Source organism: Protopterus annectens, chromosome 1.part1 (assembly GCF_019279795.1).
Source record: "Protopterus annectens isolate FY-2018-M chromosome 1.part1, PAN1.0, whole genome shotgun sequence".
Classification (NCBI taxonomy): Eukaryota; Metazoa; Chordata; order Ceratodontiformes; family Protopteridae; genus Protopterus; species Protopterus annectens.
The window spans coordinates 1,479,514,885-1,479,534,868 of NC_056726.1; the positions used below are offsets into that span (position 1 = coordinate 1,479,514,885).

General features: G+C 42.0%; 1 protein-coding gene across 1 annotated transcript in view; it reads right to left on the reverse strand.

Moving 5' to 3' along the window:
• Positions 1 to 19,984, reverse strand: part of KPNA6 (karyopherin subunit alpha 6) — a 1,524,259-nt gene that overhangs the window by 606,288 nt on the left and 897,987 nt on the right. The gene's annotated exons all lie outside the window — the stretch shown is intronic.

The following is a 19,984-nucleotide window of genomic DNA, read 5'->3' on the forward strand; positions in this document are numbered from 1 at the left end:
TACTAGCGCTACATCTTTTCCTTTTGCAGTACTCCGAATGAGATATCTTTTCCATTTTGCTGCATAATTCTTTCTTGTTGAAGGTCTACGAGCCTCTAGGATTATGTCTTTAACCCTTTGGGATAAATCTGGGTTAATTGTCCTTATGTAATGTTCCAGGCAGTTAGCTGCAGAGTTTTCAGGTTTGGATGCAGGATGTTGTAGGTGTTCTGTGTTAACAGCAATGGGATCAGGGGCAGTGTCCATATTTGTTCCCGAGACATGCTCCTCAGCAATGGGTACCAATGTTGTCTTGGCCAGTCTGGAGCTATCAGAATGATCCTTGGACGTTCCTCTGATCTTCAAAAGCACCTTGTGCATCAAAGGAAGTGGTGGGAATGCATAAGCTGTCAGGTTTTTCCAACTGAAAGATAGGGAGTCCACCTTCCAAGCAAGTGGGTGGTACGCCCTTGTGCAGAATTTCTTTAGCTGGTGATTGAGTGGGGATGCAAATAAGTCTATTTGTGGTAATCCCCATTCTCTTGTGATGGCTTTGAAGATGTCCGGATGCAGCATCCATTCGTGGGCATCTGTGGTAGTTCTGCTTAAAATGTCTGCTAGAATGTTTTTTCCGTACAAAAATTGCTTGTGACAATGTTGTAGCTCAGAGCCACATCCCATAGGTCCAGTGCCAGCCGGCATAGAGGATATGAATGTGTGCCTCCCTGTTTGTTGATATACCACATAACTGTGGTGTTGTCTGTCCTTATCAACTGACCTTCTTGGAGAAATGGTCTGAATGACTGGATTGCCAATTTTACTGCCAGCATTTCCTTTAGATTTATGTGCAGGCGCAGCTGGTCTTGAGTCCATAAGCCTTGTATGCACTTGTCCAGCATGTGTGCCCCCAACCGAGGTCTGAGGCATCTGTCGTGATGGTTTGGCTTGGTTGACTGTTGCAGAAGGGCAATCCTTTGTTTGATTGACAGGCCTGAGCCCACCATAGGAACTCTTGTTTCAGGCATGGGATTATTGGAATTTTGGTTTCTAGGCTGTGCTTGTGTTGGGACCACAAATTCTTTAGGTACCACTGTAGCTTTCTCATATGCAGTCTGGCATGAGGGACCAGAATTATGCAGGATGCCATGAAGCCTAGGGCTTGCAGTACTTTTCTTGCAGTTAGATGGTTCTGCTTTGTTAATGCCAAGAAGTAGAGAGGTAGTTGCTCTTGCTTTTCTGCAGTTAGGAATGCCATTTGTTTTGATGTGTCCAGCTCTGCACCCAGAAAAGTTATTCTTTGGGATGGAGTCAGCCTTGACTTTTTTATACTGACTGCATATCCCAGGGCTTGCAGTAGGTAAATGACTCTTTGTAAGTCTTCTGTTAGCTTGCTTTTGTTGTCCGCTTGAATCAGGCAGTCGTCCAGGTAGGGATAAATTTGGATCCTGAAGTCTGCAGTGAGCAATTACTGATGCCAGGCATTTCCGTGAACACTCTGGGTAGATAAGCCAAAGGGCAATGCTGAGAATTGATAATGCTCTGATCCTGCAAGAAATCTGAGGTATCGTCTGCAAACTGGTCGTATGGGGACGTGCAGGTATGCCTCCTTGAGATCTAGAGTTACCAGCCAAGACTCCTTGCCCAGCATGGGAAGAAGCTGCTGTAGGGTCAGCATTTTGAATTTTGGAACAATGAGGAATGTGTTTAAAGCGGACAGGTCGAGAATAGGCCTCCATTTGTTCTCTTTTCTTGGTACCAGGAAGAGTCTGGAGTAAAATCCCTTCCCTTGCTCCATAGATGGTACCTTTTCCACAGCTCTCATTCTTAATAATTGAGATATTTGCTTTAGAGCTTCTGCCCTTTGAGTAGGTGGTAGGTTTGGCATTCCTCGTTTGCTTGGTAGAGTATGGAAATGGAACCTGTAACCTTGGTCTATAGTTTGCAAAATCCATTTTTCCCTTGTGATGCAATGCCAGTTCTTTGAAAATAAGGTTAGCTTTCCGCCTAAGGGTGCTTCCAGTTGTTCCCTGGTAGGCGGTGCCACATCCAAGTCACTGTGATTGTGTTGTTGTAGTGGTGGTGGCTGCGTCCGTGCCTCGCTGGTTGTTAACTTGCCACTGGCGTCCCCTGTAGGCACCCCTGGATTGGTTTCTGCCTCTTGAACGCCTATTCCTGCCCCTCTGTCTCTTAGAGGAGTCTGGAAAGGACCAATTTTTGGAGGGCCAGTTCCTGCTAAACCTTGGAGGTTGAACCTGTAAGAAATCTTTCACTGTTTGTACAGATTTCGCCTTCTCTTCCATTTTCTTTAGTACCTGCTGTGCAGGGGAACCAAATAAATTGACCTTGTCCATGGGTGCATCCAAAAGCTTAGATTTGACATGGTCTGGTAATGCCTGCTCTTTCAACCATGCATGTCTCCGGATAACTGTGCCAGTCATGGCTGATCTAAAGGAAGCCTCCAGTGCATCAAAGCCACATTTTAAAGAATGGTTACTAACCTGCTGTATGTTATGTACCATTTCCTGAACATATTTTTTATCTAGAGATTCTTCAGAGGACAGCTTTTTAGTTAACTGGTCAAGCATAAACTCTTGATATTGAATCATATGGAATTGGCAGTTCAAAGCTCTAGCTGACAAAGTAGCAGAAGTGTAAACTTTTTTACCCCATCTCTAAGGATCTGGATTCCCTTTCAGAGGGGAGGGGTTTTTTAGCAGATGTAGTTGCTACAGCTTTAGGACCCTGGGAGTCTCTGGATCTGCAAAAGGAGCCTTGTATAAATGGTGATGAGTGTCCAGGACCCTGTAGAACCTATCGGGCTTAGCAGGGGCCGGAGGTAATGAATCAGGAGCAGTGCAAGCATCATTAAATGCATCATCTACAACAGAAAGAACTGGAGGTATAGCTAAAGGCCTATGCTGTGGCAAATGTAGAAAGGTTCTAAGCCTTTTCCTGGAGTCTGAGAAATCTTGGCCCTGCCACTGAAATTGTTCCCTCATAGCATGCAAGGTTTCCCCCAAAGGAAAATTCCTCAGGTGGAGAGGCTGAAGGAATGGACTCTTCAGCATCAGAGTCTTTTTTTAAGGGGAATAAGGAGCCTCAGGAGGGTCTGTATGTTCTGAGTCATCAGAGGAGTCATCTGTGGATACTGGTTCAGGGGGCTCTGCTCTAGGCCTCTTCTCTGGAGGTGGATGAGAGGCCCTGTCTGGATGAGGCTGGGAGCCACGAATTAAAGAAATGAGATCCTCAGCCAAAGAAAGCATATGGGAACTGGTGCTGGGCCTGTGAGAGGGGGGTTTAACAGGCACCGTTTTTGAAGCTTTGGCTGCTTTAGCCCTGGCAAAGGCCTTAATAGACATGGCTGCAGGAGGCCTAGCAGCTCCACGCAGGGGTTGAAATATCCAAGGGAATAGTGTCTGATAATTCCTGAGAAACCACAACAGAAGGTTGGATTTCAGAAGCCGATTCCACCAGGCTAGAAGAGGCCTCGGTAGAAGGCATGTTTTCGGCGGGGAAGAACCGCCGGTTTCAGCGAAACAGAGACACTCATGGTTGGCTTAACGAAACCGGGACCCTGTCGGCCCTTTTCGCTTTTGGTAATTTGTGAAGTCGGAGGGTCCGATGGCATGATATAAGCAAATTCAGAGCGAAAAACTGTTCTGCAAATTCTGACCGTCTAAGCATCCATCGGTTAAAAGAAGCACAGGCTAGACAAGCTGCGGTCTGGGCCTAAACAAGGTAAGCAGTAAGAGTGGAAATCTTTATGAGGTATTTGTTTCCCACAAGTTAAACAGTTATTCACTTTTTCTGACATCGGCTGAGGCAAGAAAGAGTCCCCAATGGGTACTTAGCTTTTAGAAGTCTTGTAGTATTCGTATGAAATCTCTGGTTCTGACAGAAAGACTGAGGAAGATGGCGCCGGCTGATGTCTTGGGTGAAGACACCAGCCAGACCCAGACTTTGGAAACAGGACAACCCATATGTAAGGACTGCAGATGCATCCTTGAAGGACATCAGCAAGGGCCCTAGTATAGAGCCTTGTGGTACTCAAGAGGGTGTTAGGTAGAAGGTTAGAGAGTTTGTTCTGCCAGAGGACAGCCTGCTGTCGACCATTCAGGTAGGATTGAAACCACTGGAGGGCTCCAGTATCTAGACAGAATGTTTGCAGGGTGTGGATTAAAAGTTGGTGATCAACCATATTGAATGCCTTGGAAAGATCCAAAGAGAGGGCTGAGGATACATAATTATTGTTGCGATTATGGTTTATGGTGTTAGTAAAGGCTAGGAGGGCTGAAGTAGTGCTGTGATGAGGACGGAAGCCATGCTGAGTGTCTGCCATAAGGTGATTTTGGATTAGGTGGTGCATGAGTTGTCTATGAATACATTTTTCCATAATCTTTGCAAGTGGAGAGAGTATAGCTATTGGCCTATAATTGGAGAATTCAGTAGAGCTGCCTCCTTTGTGAAGTGGGATTACATAGGATATTTTCCAGATGGTGGGAATTTTAGCTTCTACTATGGTTCGATTGATTAGTATTGAGACGGGGTAAGCAATAGCATCAGCTGATTTTGTAGGTACTCGGCAGGGAGTTGATCAGCAGAAAGTGTAGTGGGTTTTAATTTTTTGATCAAGGTACGGATAAGTGAAGTGGCGACTGGTTGGAAGCTGAAAGCAAGTAGGTTTCTAGGGGTGCTACTTTCAGGACCAGAGGAGCTAGGAGGTAGTTGGCTAGCTAGGGCTTGAATTGTCTCAGTAAAGAATTGGTTAAAACTATCATAAACTTCTTCAGGGGTTTTATCAATAGTAGCAGCAAGGATTGGGGTTGAAGTTTGTCCAGGATGTAGTAGATTATTTAAACCTGCCCAAAACTTCTGAGGGTTATTTTGATTTACTGCCTGTAAATTACAGTAGTATTGTTTTTTGTCTTGTAAAATTGATTTTTTGGTTTCGTTCCTGGATTGCCTGTATTTAATGTGATCTTGAGGGTCTTTAGAAGAACGCCATAAAGCCCATGCTTTGTTTCTAAGGGTAATTTTGAGTTTAGACTCTATAGAAAGCCATGGTGCAGTTTTTGCCTTGGTTCTCTTTGAATGAACAGGTGCATGCAAATCAGGGATCTCAAGGAATTTGTTGTTAAAGTATGCTACTGCTTCCTCTAAGGGGAGGTGTTTTAGAATAGACCAATTACATGAGTTTAGTTCTTGTTGGAATTTGGCAGGGTCAAAGTTTTTATTGTTTCTAACCTTTCTGAGTAAGGGTTGTTGGGAATTAATGGTTTTGTGCTTAATTACATATGTGAGAAGGTGATCGCTTAGGCCATTAAGGAGGGTACCAGAGGTGTACAGTTGGGGGTGACTGTTTATGAGTACCCAGTTAAGTATACTTTCTTTTAGGTTGGGTTTACCTATCCTGGTAGGGGTGGATATGATTTGTGTAAATGCATGCAGGTTAATATGGGTGGTTGGGGATTCTAAGGAACAGGTGCCCCAGTCTATGCTGAAGTCTCCACGTAGTAGGGTTTCTTGGGGGTAGTGACATGATAACCAGTGCAGGATATCTTCAAATGTAGATATATTGTTACCTGGGGGAATTGTACATACAGATATTAATGCATTTATTTTTATTAAGTCGCAATTTGGTGGCAAGAATCTCAGAGTTATTAATGAGGAGGTTGTATTACATCTATGGTGACATTCAACTCAGATTTAGAGAGTACAGGTACCCCCCCCCCCCTTCCTCGAAGCACGATCCAGCCTGTGTATGTTGTACCCAGGTGGTAACACTTCATTGTCTTTAGTGTTAGGTTTTAACCAGGTTTCAGATAAACAGAGAATCTCAGGGGAGTGGACATCCAGAAGTGCATGCAATTCATGTACCTTGTTATTAATGCTTCTAATATTGAGATGACAGACTAGGAGAGAGTTAGTTGGCCTATTAATTGTAGGTTTGTAGCTTAGATTACAAGTAGAGGGGGTATGTGCATCTGAAGTGAGTGGGCCAGGGTTGGGGTGTATCTGAAGTGAGTGGGCCAGGGTTGGGGTGAATATCACCACCAAGTATTAGGTTGAGTCTATACTTGGTGATGAACTTCAGGAATTTGTTTATTAGTTTGTGGTAGTGTTTGGATCTAGAGCTAATGTGCCTGGGGTTGAGATGTTGATAGACTGAACAAGATGTTGGATAGGATCTGATACTGTAAGTATGGTTGAAGGTGGAAGGATTTACAGCTGGGGTGATAGTATGGCCTTTTGGGACCTGAAATCCCGTAAGAAACTGGTTTTCATACAAGGTAAGGAGGTATGGTGTGAACAAGAGGGGTAGTAAAGAGGAGTATATCATTATATGCGATTCAGCTAGTGAGTGAAGGAACTGGTTTACCTGGTGATGCAACACCAGAAGATAGAGTGGTGAGGTAAAGGTACTGGAAGGGGGGGATGCGAGAATGCCAGATGAAAGCTAATAGGTGCTATTAAATGTAGGTAGTAGAATAGGGGTGGGTGGAATTATCCCAGATGAAAGCAGATAGAATCTAGAAAGTGGGGGAGTGGCTGTAGTACTATAAATTTAGAGGTACTGGGGCGGAGGAAATGGGGCAGGGAGGGAGAAGAGAGCCCGAGCCAGGGCAACGAAGGGCTATTGCAGTTTACAAGGTTTGCTAAGGTGTCCTAAAGCTATAAGGTAAGTATTACAGCTCTAATGTAAGAGTCAATTTACTGCAGTTACAGGGGAAGGAGACAACCACTCAAGTAGAAACAAAGAGCCCTATGGCTGATCAATATGGTGACCTGTTTAATTACAAAGCACTGTAACTGAAAGCTTAACAAATGCTTTTTGTGTGTAACCTACTCTGTTTAAATGCTGAGAGAAACTGATTGCAGTCCTGTAGACACCGTTTTGTAGGGAACTGTAGAGTTCAACTAGGAAAAGAGAAAAACAGAAATTCTAGGGTAAGCATGAAGACAACAACAGGCAGTTATTATATAATAATGCATTCAGAAAGGTTTGGTGGGGGGATAAAGTAGCATACTTCAGAATGAACTAAGATTTATAGCTAAGAAACCTAAGCAAGAGAGCAATGCAGTAAATAAACACTTGCCAGATTTTAAAGATATACCAGAAAAATTAAATCAATTATTCACAATTGTAGAACTAGAAAATTGCCAGTAAAAGCACTTCAGGTAGAGCTAGCCCAAGTTATTCAAGTCATAAAAGCACTTCTTCAATGTGTGTGTGCAATTTAAACATTAAAAAACACATGCAGCAAGGAGGAGCTCTGATTATACACTTTCTCTAGGTACAGGTTCAGTTTAAACACAAATATTACCACAGAAATTCAGTAAAGTCACTAGCTACTTATAGAGCCTCTGAAAAACAAAATAGAGCAGTCTGTGCAGAATCAGAATTTAGCAGCAGGTCATTCAGTTACACAAAAAACAGTACAAGATCCATACAATGAAGAAACTTACACAAAGTCGCACCAGGTCAGCCAAGGGGGGAAGAGACAGGGAAATCCTAAGCACCTATAATTGAAAATGATGCCTGTACTGAATTGTAGCAGTTTAACCTGTTCGAGGAAAGAGGGGGGTGGGGGAAAAGAGAAGGCAGTGGGAGTGGTTACAGTTAATACCCTGATTGACTCAAGACACCACACCAGAGTAAGTTGAAATCTGCACTCAGCACTGTGTTATTTCCACTCAGTACTTCAATGTTACTTGCACTCAGCACTGTAATTTCACTTATGTTTAGCAGGAAAGACAGACCAACAGTATACAATTTTAGGAATTTTTACAAGGGTCGCTTGTTCAAATGTCAGGCTATTGCAGTTTACAAGGTTTCCTAAGGTGTCCTAAAGCTATAAGGTAAGTATTACAGCTCTAATGTAAGAGTCAATTTACTGCAGTTACAGGGGAAGGAGGCAACCACTCAAGTAGAAACAAAGAGCCCTATATGGCTGACCAATATGGTGACCTGCTTAATTACAAAGCACTGTAAGTGAAAGCTTAACAAATGCTTTTTGTGTGTAACCTACTCTGTTTAAACGTTGAGAGAAACTGATTGCAGTCCTGTAGACACCCATCAGTGAATGCTTACTTATTTCACTCCAAGTACAGACTGGTCAGATTGCAACACCCCACACCCCAAAAACTGTATTAACCTACATGGCTTCTCTCAACTCATTCAAGCACACACCAGGGTTAATAAACCTTCAAATAATCCATCTAGACTGGATGTTAAACAAGACAGCCCTATATCCCTACTCAAGATGTCTGCCAGACAGCCTCAGTGATCATTATCCCACTTATATGGTCAGCAAGAACAATCCCAACTAAACCCATTTTCCTACAAATAAGAAAAAAACAACTCAACCCCAGTAAACATACTTAAACATTGTACTTGGACATCATTAAAACACCTACCCCTACAAGAGGCCGTGAATTACTTTAATTCTATCTTCCTTTCCATCCTAAACTCTCAAGGACCCAGTAGATATATATGGGCTAAAACTAACTATGCCCCATGGCTAAAAAAAGGAAACACGAACACTTCTCAGACTTTGAGATGAGGCTTGGTCTACCTGGAAATCAAATTAGTCCCAATTCACATTAGAAACTTATCAGGAACTTAGAAATAAAGCTAAGACACAAATTAAAATAGATAAAGTTAACTACTACACCGAAATACAAGAAAAGCCCCACAAAAATTCAGGACCACTATAAACAATATCCTTCTACCAGGCAAAACAGGTACACCCCCACCACCAACAACAACTCAGACAATATTGCCACTCAATTTAAAGTACAGTTGTGTACACCTACCATAAATGTAGATGCTCGGGTGTATTCACTGTTGCAGTCATTACATTTGGGTAATCTGCTGGCAGGTTGCCCTCAGTCGGCCTGAATTCCAAAGTCTTGGGTTCTGTGTCGGCTGCTGTCTCCTCTTCCATGACGACAGGGGTATAAAACAAGCAGCAGACGTCATTTACTTTAGTTTTTCTTGCCCCAGATGTCAGGTGCCCCCAAAAAGGTAGCAAAAATATTTATGTATAAAAATTATATATACATGCATCAATATAAACTTTACCTTCGTCTACAAGTAAATACACCACATAGGTTGTAGAAGATAGAGAAGGAAAGATTAACTCCAGAATAAAAGGGGGATGGCAGGCGGGTAACCTGGACTGTAACAGTGAATACACTCTAACATCTACATTTATGTTAAGTGTACACAACTGTACTATGTTTTTCGTGTTTCACTGTTGCAGTCATTACATTTGGATAGAATCCCAAAGCTATGGTTGGGAGGCTGGAGCTAAACAGCATTAGGTGTGGCTATAAGGCCCTGCAGAACTGTAGTGGTAAAGCCTGCCCTAGACTGAGACAGTAGAGGCGCAAATTATAATGCTTTGTAAAGGTGTGGACAGAACTCCAAGTAGCAGCCTCTAGAATGTCCTTGGTTGGTACTCCTCTGAGAAAGGCTGCAAAAGTAGCTGCAGCTCTGGTGGAATGAGACCTAATGCCCTTGGGCACAGGTTTACCATGGTGTAAGTAGCAGAAACGAATACAGTGGCTTATCCACTTTGAAATAGCCTTTCCTTCCGATCCTGCAGCATATGCCACTAGCAATTGCTCAGTTTTTCTTAGAGCTTTAGTCCTGCTCAAGTAGAATCTTAGCTGTCTGTGTACGTCCAAGGAACGCAGAATTCTCTCCCCCTTGTTCTGCGGATTTGGATAAAAGGTTGGCAGATGAATAGTTTGGTTAAGAGCCACACTGGAGACCACCTTAGGCATAAATGTTGGTTTAGTCCTCAGACACACCCTGTCTGGGTAAAATATGATAAAAGGCTCCACAGTCATGAGTGCCTGTAGCTCTGAGACTCTTCTTGCTGAAGTAATTGCTAGTAGCAGAGCTGTTTTCCATGATAAGAACTTTATAACAGCAGTAGCAGCTGGTTCAAATGGAGGCAGGGTGAGCTTTTCCAACACATAATTGAGGTCCCATGCAGGTATTGGTGATCTTCTAGGAGGCCTTAAATTTTTGGCTCCTCTAAGATAGTGCTTTAGTAAAGGATGTGAAAAGATTGGTGGCTCTGTATTGCAATGAGCTGAAATGGCAGAGGCATGGATTTTAATTGATAAGATAGGCCTTTGTCAAGCATCTCAGTCAAGTACTGTAATATCTGAGGAATATTTGGTTCTGCTGTATCAGTTCCTTGTGCTCGATTCCAAACACAGAATCGCTTCCATTTATCAGCATAAGATTTTCTAGTACTAGGCCTTCTGGCTTCCAAAATGATATCCATCACAGCTTTACTGAGAGGTGTTGTTTGTTTAACAACATGATCAGCCATGCTGCCAGGTTTTTAGTGTCTGGAGTTGATTGTGCAGGATCTGATTGTTTTGCTGGGACAGTAGTTGAGGTCTTTGAGGTAAGGTCCATGCTGGGTATTGAGACAAGTTCCTTAGGATTGGGTACCAGCATTGGCGTGACCAGTCCAGGGCAATTAGTATCATCTTTGGTTTCTTGTCTGACTTTCAGGAGGACATTGGGAAGAAGAGGCAGAGGAGGAAAGGCGTAAACTGATAGGTTTTCCCAACTGAAGAATAGGGAGTCCCCTTTCCATGCTTGTCTGTGAGAAGTCCTTGTGCAGAATCTTTTCAATTGGTAATTTTGAGGAGAGGCAAATAGATCTATGTCTGGGCTCCCCCATTTCTTTATCATGCTGAAAACTTGTGGATCTAGTTTCCACTCGTGAGGATCCATAAGGTTTCTGCTTAAATCGTCTGCCAGAGTGTTTTGTTTTCCTGGCAGGAATTGAGCTTGAAGGTGTATTTGTTAAGTCAAAGCCGTGTCCCACAGTGCCATGGCTAATCTGCAAAGGGGGTATGAGTGTGTGCCCACCTGCTTGTTTATATACCACATGACCGTGGTGTTGTCAGTCTATCAGTAGTTGTCCTGGATGAAGTCCTTGAAGGACATTTTGAACAGCTAGCATCTCTTTCTGGTTGATATGTAGATGCATTTGTTTTGGGGTCCATATGCCCTGAATGCATCTTCCTGCCATGTGGGCCCCTCATGCATAATCTGATGCATCTGTTAAGGTTTGGCTGGCAGGGGGTAGAGTGAAAGCCCATCCCATGTTTCGGTGACATGCCTTTGCCCATCATAGAAACTCCTGTTGTAGGCAGGGAATGAGAGGAATCATTGTTTCCAGACTGTGACAATGTTAACCATAAACTTTTTAGGTACCACTGAAGTTTCCTTATATGCAGTCTTGCATATGGAATTAGTAGAATGCAGGATGCCATGAACCCCAAAGCCTGCAGAATTTGTCTTACAGATAAACTGGGTTTTTGTTGCTATCTGTTTGAAGTATGTTGTCAGTTGCTTTTGTTTGTCTGGCGTAAGTTAAGCCATCTGGGCAGTTGTATTCAAGCTTGCACCCAGGAATGTTATCTTTTGAGAGGGTACCAGTTGTGATTTATTTTCGTTTATTGTGTACCCTAGGCATGTTAGAAGCCTTTCCACAAACGCCAGGTGTTGAAGAAGAATGTCCATGTTCTCTGCTTGAATGGGACAATCGTCCAAGTAAGGATATATTTGTATATTTCTTTGTCTGCAAAATGCAATAACTGGTGCCCAAGCACTTTGTAAAGACCCTGGGCACAGTAGATAAGCCAGAGGGCAGTGCAGAGAATTGTGAATGCATTAAGTCAGCCTTGAATCTGAGGCATCTTCTGCACGATTGCCTTACTGGGACATGCAGGTATGCCTCTTTTAGGTCTAATGTCACCAGCCATGCATTCTTGCCCAGCATGGGCGGAAGCTGCTACAAAGTCAGCATTTTGAATTTTGGAATGTCCAGGTACGTGTTCAAAATCGATAAATCCAGTATTGGCCACCAGGCCTTGCCCTTTCTGGGTACCAAGAACAGTCTTGAGTAAAAACCTTGTCCTTTTCTCCTGTTCTGGTACTGGCTGAATGGCCCCATATCCATGGGGGAGGTAACCTGTTTCTGTGCCTCTGCCCATTGATTTTTTGGCAGATCTGGCAAACCGTTTGCCAATGGCAGAGTAGGGAAATGGAATCTGTATCCCTGTGATACTATGTTTAACACCCACTTGTCCTGGGTTAACTGCCAATTTTGAGCAAAAAGTGCTAATTTTCTCCCTGGGGTGCTGCAAAAAGATAAGTGCTTGGAGAAGGCAGAGGGTAGTCATTGTGACCGTTTTCTGTAGGTTTGCGCTTTATCTCCTCCAGATTTGGAGGTAGAAGCGCCCCATTGCTTTGACCCGTTTTGAATCTTGTGTCTGGTATCTGGAACTCTTAGGGCGTCTGGATTTGCCCCTCTGAGCTCTGTCTGACACAGGAAAGGACCAATTTTTTGTAGGCCAGTGTCTACTGAATCTTAGTGGCTGCACTTGTAAGAAGTCTTTTACAGTTTGCATAGACTTAGCTTTGTCTTCCATTTTCTTTAAAACCTTTTCTGCCTTAATACCAAACAGAGTATCATGCTGTAAAGGTGCATCTAGTAATTTAGCTTCAACATGATCAGGCAAATTTTGCTCCTTTAGCCAGGCATGCCTCCTAATCACAGATCCAGTAACTGCAGCCCTGCAGAAGGTCTCCAAGGAATCAAAACCACATTGCAAAGTATGCTTTCCAACCTGTTCAGCTGCATGCAATAATTCCTACAATTCTTTATTTTCTGTACATTCAGAAATCAACATCATTTTCTGTTTCAGCAATCCCATAACATGTTGTTGATACTTAAGCATATGAAGCTGGCAGTTTAAGGCCCTAATTGCCAAGGTTGCAGATGTATAAACCTTTTTTCCCCATCTATCCAGTGCCCTTGAATCTCTGTCAGAGGGGATAGGATTTTTTGCTGTTGAGGCCTTAACTCCCTTTGGACCCTGTGAAATAGTTTCAGAATCAGCAGCAGGGTTTCTAAATAAAAATTTGAGAGAGTTAGGGACCCTGCAACATCTGTCAGGCTTGCTGGGAGCCGGAGGTAAGGAATCAGGGGGCAAACTTGACTCAGAAAACACATCATCCACAATGTCGAAAACGGGAGGTATGGCTAAAGGCCTGTGCTGAGTGAGAAGGAAATCCCTGAGCCTCTTTTTTAATTCGGAGAAATCTGGACTCTCCCAGTGAAAATGCTCCCTCAAAGTATGCAAGGTTTCTCCAAATGGATAATCCTCAGGAGGTGATGTGGATGGCATAGACTCCTCTGCATTAGAATCCTCATAGGGAGGTATAGATAATTCCTGATCAAAAGAGGAATCAGAAGAAATAGAAACCTGATCTGAAGATTCATAATCAGTGTCTTGCCTTGGCCTCTTATCTGGAGGGGGATGGGAATCCAAGGTAATAAGGTCTTCAGCCATTTTGATAATCTATTTTTAGGCATAGAAGCCTGTGCATGTGGCTCCTGCATCGCTTTTTTAGTTTTAGAAGTTGCTTTTGTCTTTGGTTTTGCAGCTGTCAGTTTGATATAAGAATGTTGAGGCCTGAATACACACTCAGAAGCTGGTGCCTGCTCAGCGGCTCCGGACCCATCCGAGGGAGATGCATCCGTGGGTCCAATACTTTGAGTATCTCGCGGCATGCCGGACTCCACATGGGTGTCGGTAGGGGCCTGCATCTCGAAAGCAGCAGGTATCAGGGGCTGCAAAAGCGCCTCACTGAGTACTGGTGACTGGCTTAGGAGAAGCTTAGTCGGTTTTGGACCTCAATGGTCTCTCTGTCCTTTTCTTTGCGTTTTTTTATGTACTCCGGTAGTTGGATTGCTATCCAATGACATTTCTGGGTAGTTAAATCTGTTTTCAAAATACTTTGAGGCAAAAATATACCAACGCTTAATAGTGCGTTGGTTAAATCTAGCACAAAACTGACAGCCAGGCACGTTGTGATCAGGGCCTAGGCAAGGAATACAGTATAAATGGAAATCCTTGAGGTATTTGCTTCCCACAAGTAATACAATTAACTTTTTCTGTCATCAGTATGTAGCAAGAAAAAAGTTTCCCCAACGGGGTACTTAGCTTTACTGAAGACTTTGGTTCTGAAACTCAAACATTTCAGGAGTCAACCGACTGGCACTTGTGAAATGCTTCTGCTTCGGGCACCGCGCGGCAAGAAAGACTGAAGAAAATGGCATCGGCTGCTTGTTTTATACCCCTGACGACCTGACGTCATGGAAGAGGAGACAGCAACCGACGCAGGACCCAAGACTTTGGAATTCAGGCCGACTTGATGGCAATCTGCCAGCAGATTACCCAAATGTAATGACTGCAACAGTGAAACACGAAGAACATCAAATATTTTAACGAAAATGTCCTAGAACTATACAAAAATCAAACACCCCCTACACCTAATCCCACCATCCCCACCCCAAATGTCCCATTCACCTTCTCACTGCAACCAGTAGCAACTGACACTATCAAAAAACTCCTGAAAAAAATTAAAACCCACTACACTATCCGCATACTTAAAGCTAACAGCAGAAGGCATAGCATACCCCCTAACAGCAGAAGGCATAGCATACCCCATATCAATACTAATCAACAGAACCATAGCTGAACACCAGGTCCCTCCCATCTGGAAAATCTCACATCATTCCCCTACACAAAGGCAGCACATCATCTGAACTTAACTATTGACCGATTGCAATATTGTCACCACTATCTAAAATTCTTGAAAGAGTAATTCATAAACAGGTTACAGACTACCTACTTACTAACAAACTTCTAATACCAAACATGGTTTCAGACCATTTCATAGCACAACCACCGCACTAATGTCATTTACTAACACCATCAACTCTCACAGGAGCAATAACTGTCTCTTCTGTCTTCCTAGACCTTTCAAAAGCCTTTGACATGGTCTCCCATACTAACCAAACTGCCCTAGATGACCTACATTTCTGTAAATCCACACTCGCTTGGTTCCATGACTAGCTCACAGGAAGCCAACAAGCAGTCCCCTGGCAACATACCTCATCTTCCCTACTACCAGTTGACCTTGCAGGGCCTCAAGTTTCTATCTTAGGTCCACTACTATTCTCTACATTTACTAACAACCACTCATGCATCACTCATCAAATATGCAGACTCAACAATGAGTTGTTCTGCACCCTTTCTACTAGAACTTCAGCCTATCATGACTTTGAGTCCTGGCTCAAATGCTAATCTAATCCTAAACCCTAAAAAAAAAAAAAAAAACTAATGATCTCCATCCTACCAAAGCTGCCTCCCCCTCTAACACTTTCCACATTTCCTCAGTTAATAATACCATCATAACACCATCACCACACACTAAATTCTTAATAGAAATTGACTGCAAACTTACATTTGATATTCATATCTGCCAGAGAATTAAAAAAGTATATAAAAAGCTGGTACTCTATAGAGGAATGAATGCTATTTTACCAAAATAATTTGCACCTTAAAGTGTGCAGGTCCCATTTTCAATCTTAACAAATCTGAACTACAAAAACTCCAGCTGGTACAAAAAAACTGTAAGATATGCCACAAATTTACCAACCAGATCCCATCACTGCCTTGCACTCAAACTCAACTGGTTACAACTCCCCCAACTCCTACACTATTACACAATAGCCCACAAAATCTTCAGACCCTGAAAAAAATACCAGCCCTACAAACTCTTCAACACTACACCAACAGACCTCTCCGATCCTCCAACAAACACCAAATAAAACATATATCCAAAAATCGAGCAGGGATTCCCTATTTGCAAACTACATAGGTAAAATCTGGAATGAACTGCCTGCAAACATACTTCCCTATCTCTATTCAAAATAAGCCTTAAAAAAACACTTCTTTAGCAAGTGGCTTTGTCCCTGCTCTAACCCCCGCGGACAAATACCAATTCACTCTCCTCATCTCTTCTTCCCCAATTACATACACAAACAATGAAAGTACATCTCCATCACTGCTTACTATAATTTTATATCATCATAATGTTACTTACCTTGTAAACATCAAATGTTCATTGATGCCTAAATGCAAGTGGAATAAACTAATGCTTAAATAACAGTAGATTGTTTAACATATGCACACTAACGCTACTTGCCCTTTGTCAATATGTATTACTTACATTTATGTATTTATTTTTTTTGTGCAACTATTGTTACTTGCCATTTATGACTGGTACTGGTTCCATATATTTTATTTATTTACATTTGTTGACCGGGAGAGTCCGACGGGACACAGGTCCATTTTCAGCAGAGACCCGGGGAGAAAAGCTCCACATTAAGTATTACTTGCATTATACAGTTAAAAAACATAGCATTTAAATACAGACATTAGTCCAGCTGATTCAAAACAAGAATAAAACAGATGTGAAACAGCTGTAGAACATAGTACAATTTTAAAATATGGTGACATATACTAAACATGGTTACAAATGTAACAGTTAAAACTGACACTCCCACAAGAACAAATCCCTCTCTGCTGTCTTGAAAATAAGTAATAAATCCAAAATTGATAGCCAGCAAGAGACAACCAGTAGGGCATGTAATAATCCAGTCTTTATCGTAAAAAATAAAATAATTATTTTATTACGTTAGCGGTTTCACCAGAGGCTTCTTCAGACCTTAAAAACTTCCCTCCAAACAAACAATTGCTTATATACTCATCATGTGATCATACTTCAATTAATCAATTTACTTACTCAGCAAACCCAACCTTTCCATCAGTTTAAAGTCACATTAGCATATATACAAAAATGTTAATATATTTTAAAAACTTCTTAGATTTTTTAAAACGACTTGGAAGAGGTTAGACACTCTATATGATGTAAAGCCCTACTAAATATATATTAAAACCTCATTCATGCGGTTAAGAGTTTTGGAACATAAAATGTTTAACATATTCAGATACATTCACAACTTCACCTATTGGTTCCCATATCCTTTTGAAAGGTGAACTGCAGATCACACCAGCTTCATACGTATAGTCATTCTGTTGTATAATAACAATGCTATCAGTGTATCAATTTTAAACGAAAATGCATGAAATGTTACGCACCCGATGAACATCGCCCAAAACTCTCAATATTTATATCAACCTATCATGACGCCAGCTCCCTATGAAATACAATATTTCATCAAAATTGTAATGACCCTGCTTGTCGGCATAACTGCCAATAAAACCCACTAATGTAACTGAGTGCGGACCATCATTAGTATATGCTGACTTTAAACACATTCGCATGGATTTAAGGATAGATACATATATTCTATCATTGAAAAAATGTATTTATGTAACAATATCCAGAACTGCTTGCCAAATGGCAAAAACGTAACCGAGGTGAGCAAGAGCTATTTAAACTTATTAATAGAGTTTTTTAAACCAGAAGAAGATGGATTTAAGGATAGATACATATATTCTAACACTGAAAAAATGTATTTATGTAAACTTTCAAGATTAACATCTTAAGGTTAAATTCCATCATATATATGTTCTGTGTACTATAAAACAAATCCTTTTAAGTGTGTATATGTTTTTTTAAAAAATGCTTTTGAAAATGAAATTAACCATAAGAACGTGACATATACTGTAAAGTAACAACTGATGGTACAAATGAAGATAATAATAATGACGTAAATCTCATCAATCATATAATTAAGATAGACTTACTATAACTATCTTTCCTCAAAACTAATTTTCATATCATATCATTCATATATTGAGAATACAGAGGTATATAAATTAGCTTTGTGCATTATGTAGCACCATAGATTTTTCTTAAAAAGCTAACGACTTGTCTATACACAACAAACACCCATAAATCCATTACTAAAGCAAAAACACTGCCCAAAGCAACAATCATCCACTACAGTGTACTTCGAGACGCCAGCTCCCCACAGCAATCCTACAGTACTGCATTTCATCAAGGAATTTACCATTCTAAATACTATCAGCAGGGGACACAATCAAGCCCTATTTACAAACTTAAGTCAAAACTGGCAAGCAGTGCGCTCTATTGTGTGCTAGCATTATACTTAACATAGTTTTTGCTCACTCTGCACAACTAAAGTACAGTTTTGTACCTACCATAAATGTAGATGTCCGATACGAATGCATCTGCAGTCCTTACAAATGGGGTTGTCCTGTCGTCAGGCAGCCCTTCGGTCGGCCGGATTCCAAAGTCTGGGTCTGGCCTCGGCTGGTGTCGCACTTCACCCGACGTCATAGCTGCAGTTATTCGGGTATAAAGGCATCAGCCGACGCCATTTTCCTCAGTGTTTCTTGCCCCAGATGTCAGGTGCCCTCTAGGAAGGCTAAATTTGGATAAATGCCAATGATTCCAAATAGTAGAGAGCAAACACAAAAAATAAGCATGTATGTACATATATGCAAACAAATACACCATAATAGATCCCCCCCAAGCTAGCTGAAGGCTGGCAAATACCCTAGGAGTACCTCAGAGGGGAAGGTGGGTGGGTAATCCTGACTGCAGATGCATTCCTATCGGACATCTACATTTATGGTAGGTACAAAACTGTACTACGTCCTTCAAGGATGCATCTGCAGTCCTTACAAATGGGTAGAATACCATAGCTAAACAAGGGGAGGAGGAAAGAGTAGAGATTATGGTGTAGCTAGGATCCCTTGCAAAACAGCAGTGGCAAAACCTGCTCGGGATCTAGAGTATAAAAGTAGATTGTAATGCTTGGCAAATGTATGCACGGAGGTCCAAGTAGCAGCCTCTATAATGTCCTTGGTAGCCACTCCTCGTAAGAAAGCTGTGGTAGTGGCTGTAGCCCTTGTGGAGTGAGGCCTGATGTTCTCTGGAGTTTTCTTTCCATGGTAGGAGTAACAAAATCTAATGCAATTTCCTATCCATTTGGAGATTGTCTGTTTTGAAATTGGTTTTCCTTCCTTTCCTGTGGCATATGCTACCAGAAGCTGGTCAGTTTTCCTATTGGACTTAGTCCTGTCCAGGTAGTAGCGTAACTGTCTGTGTACATCCAAGGTATGCAAAAGTCTTTCTCCCCTGTTCTGTGGGTTTGGGAAGAATGTAGGTAGGTGGATAGCCTGATTTAATGACACTCTGGATACCACCTTAGGCATAAATGTAGGATTTGTTCTCATGGACACTATCTTGATGGAAGATCAGGAAGGGTTGCACTGCCATTAATGCCTGTAGTTCAGAGACCCTTCTTGCTGAAGTTATTGCCAGCAGGAAAGCAGTCTTCCAGGATAAGTATTGTAATTCTGCTGTTGCTGCTGGCTCGAAAGGAGGAAATGTCAATTTTTCTAGCACAAAGTTCAAGTCCCATGCTGGCAATGGTGGTTTCCTGGGAGGTTTTACATTTTTAATTCCTCTCAGAAACTGTCTGAGCAGGGGATGAGAGAAGACAGGAGGATCCAAGCTGTATTGTGCTGAAATAGCTGATGCATGTATCTTGATGGAAGAATAGGACAGGCCTGTGTGGAAGAGCTCTGCCAAGTACTCCAGGATGTTGGCCATGTTTAACAGAGTCACATCTTCTCCCTTAGCAGTACTCCAAATGAGATATCTTTTCCATTTTGCTGCATAATTCTTTCTTGTTGAAGGTCTGCGAGCCTCCAGGATTATGTCTTTAACCCTTTTGGATAAATTTGGGTTAATTGCGGTTATGTAATGTTCCAGGCAGTTAGCTGCAGAGTTTTCAGGTTTGGATGCAGGATGTTGTAGTTGTTCTGTGTTAACAGTAATGGGATCAGGGGTAGTGTCCATATTTGTTCCCGAGACATGCTCCTCAGCAATGGGTACCAATGTTGTCTTGGCCAGTCTGGAGCTATCAGGATGATCCTTGGACGGTCCTCTTTGATCTTCAGAAGCACCTTGTGCATCAAAGGAAGTGGTGGAAATGCATATGCTGTCAGGTTTTCCAACTGAAAGATAGGGAGTCCAACTTCCAAGCAAGTGGGTGGTACGTCCTTGTGCAGAATTTCTTTAGCCGGTGATTGAATGGGGATGCAAACAAGT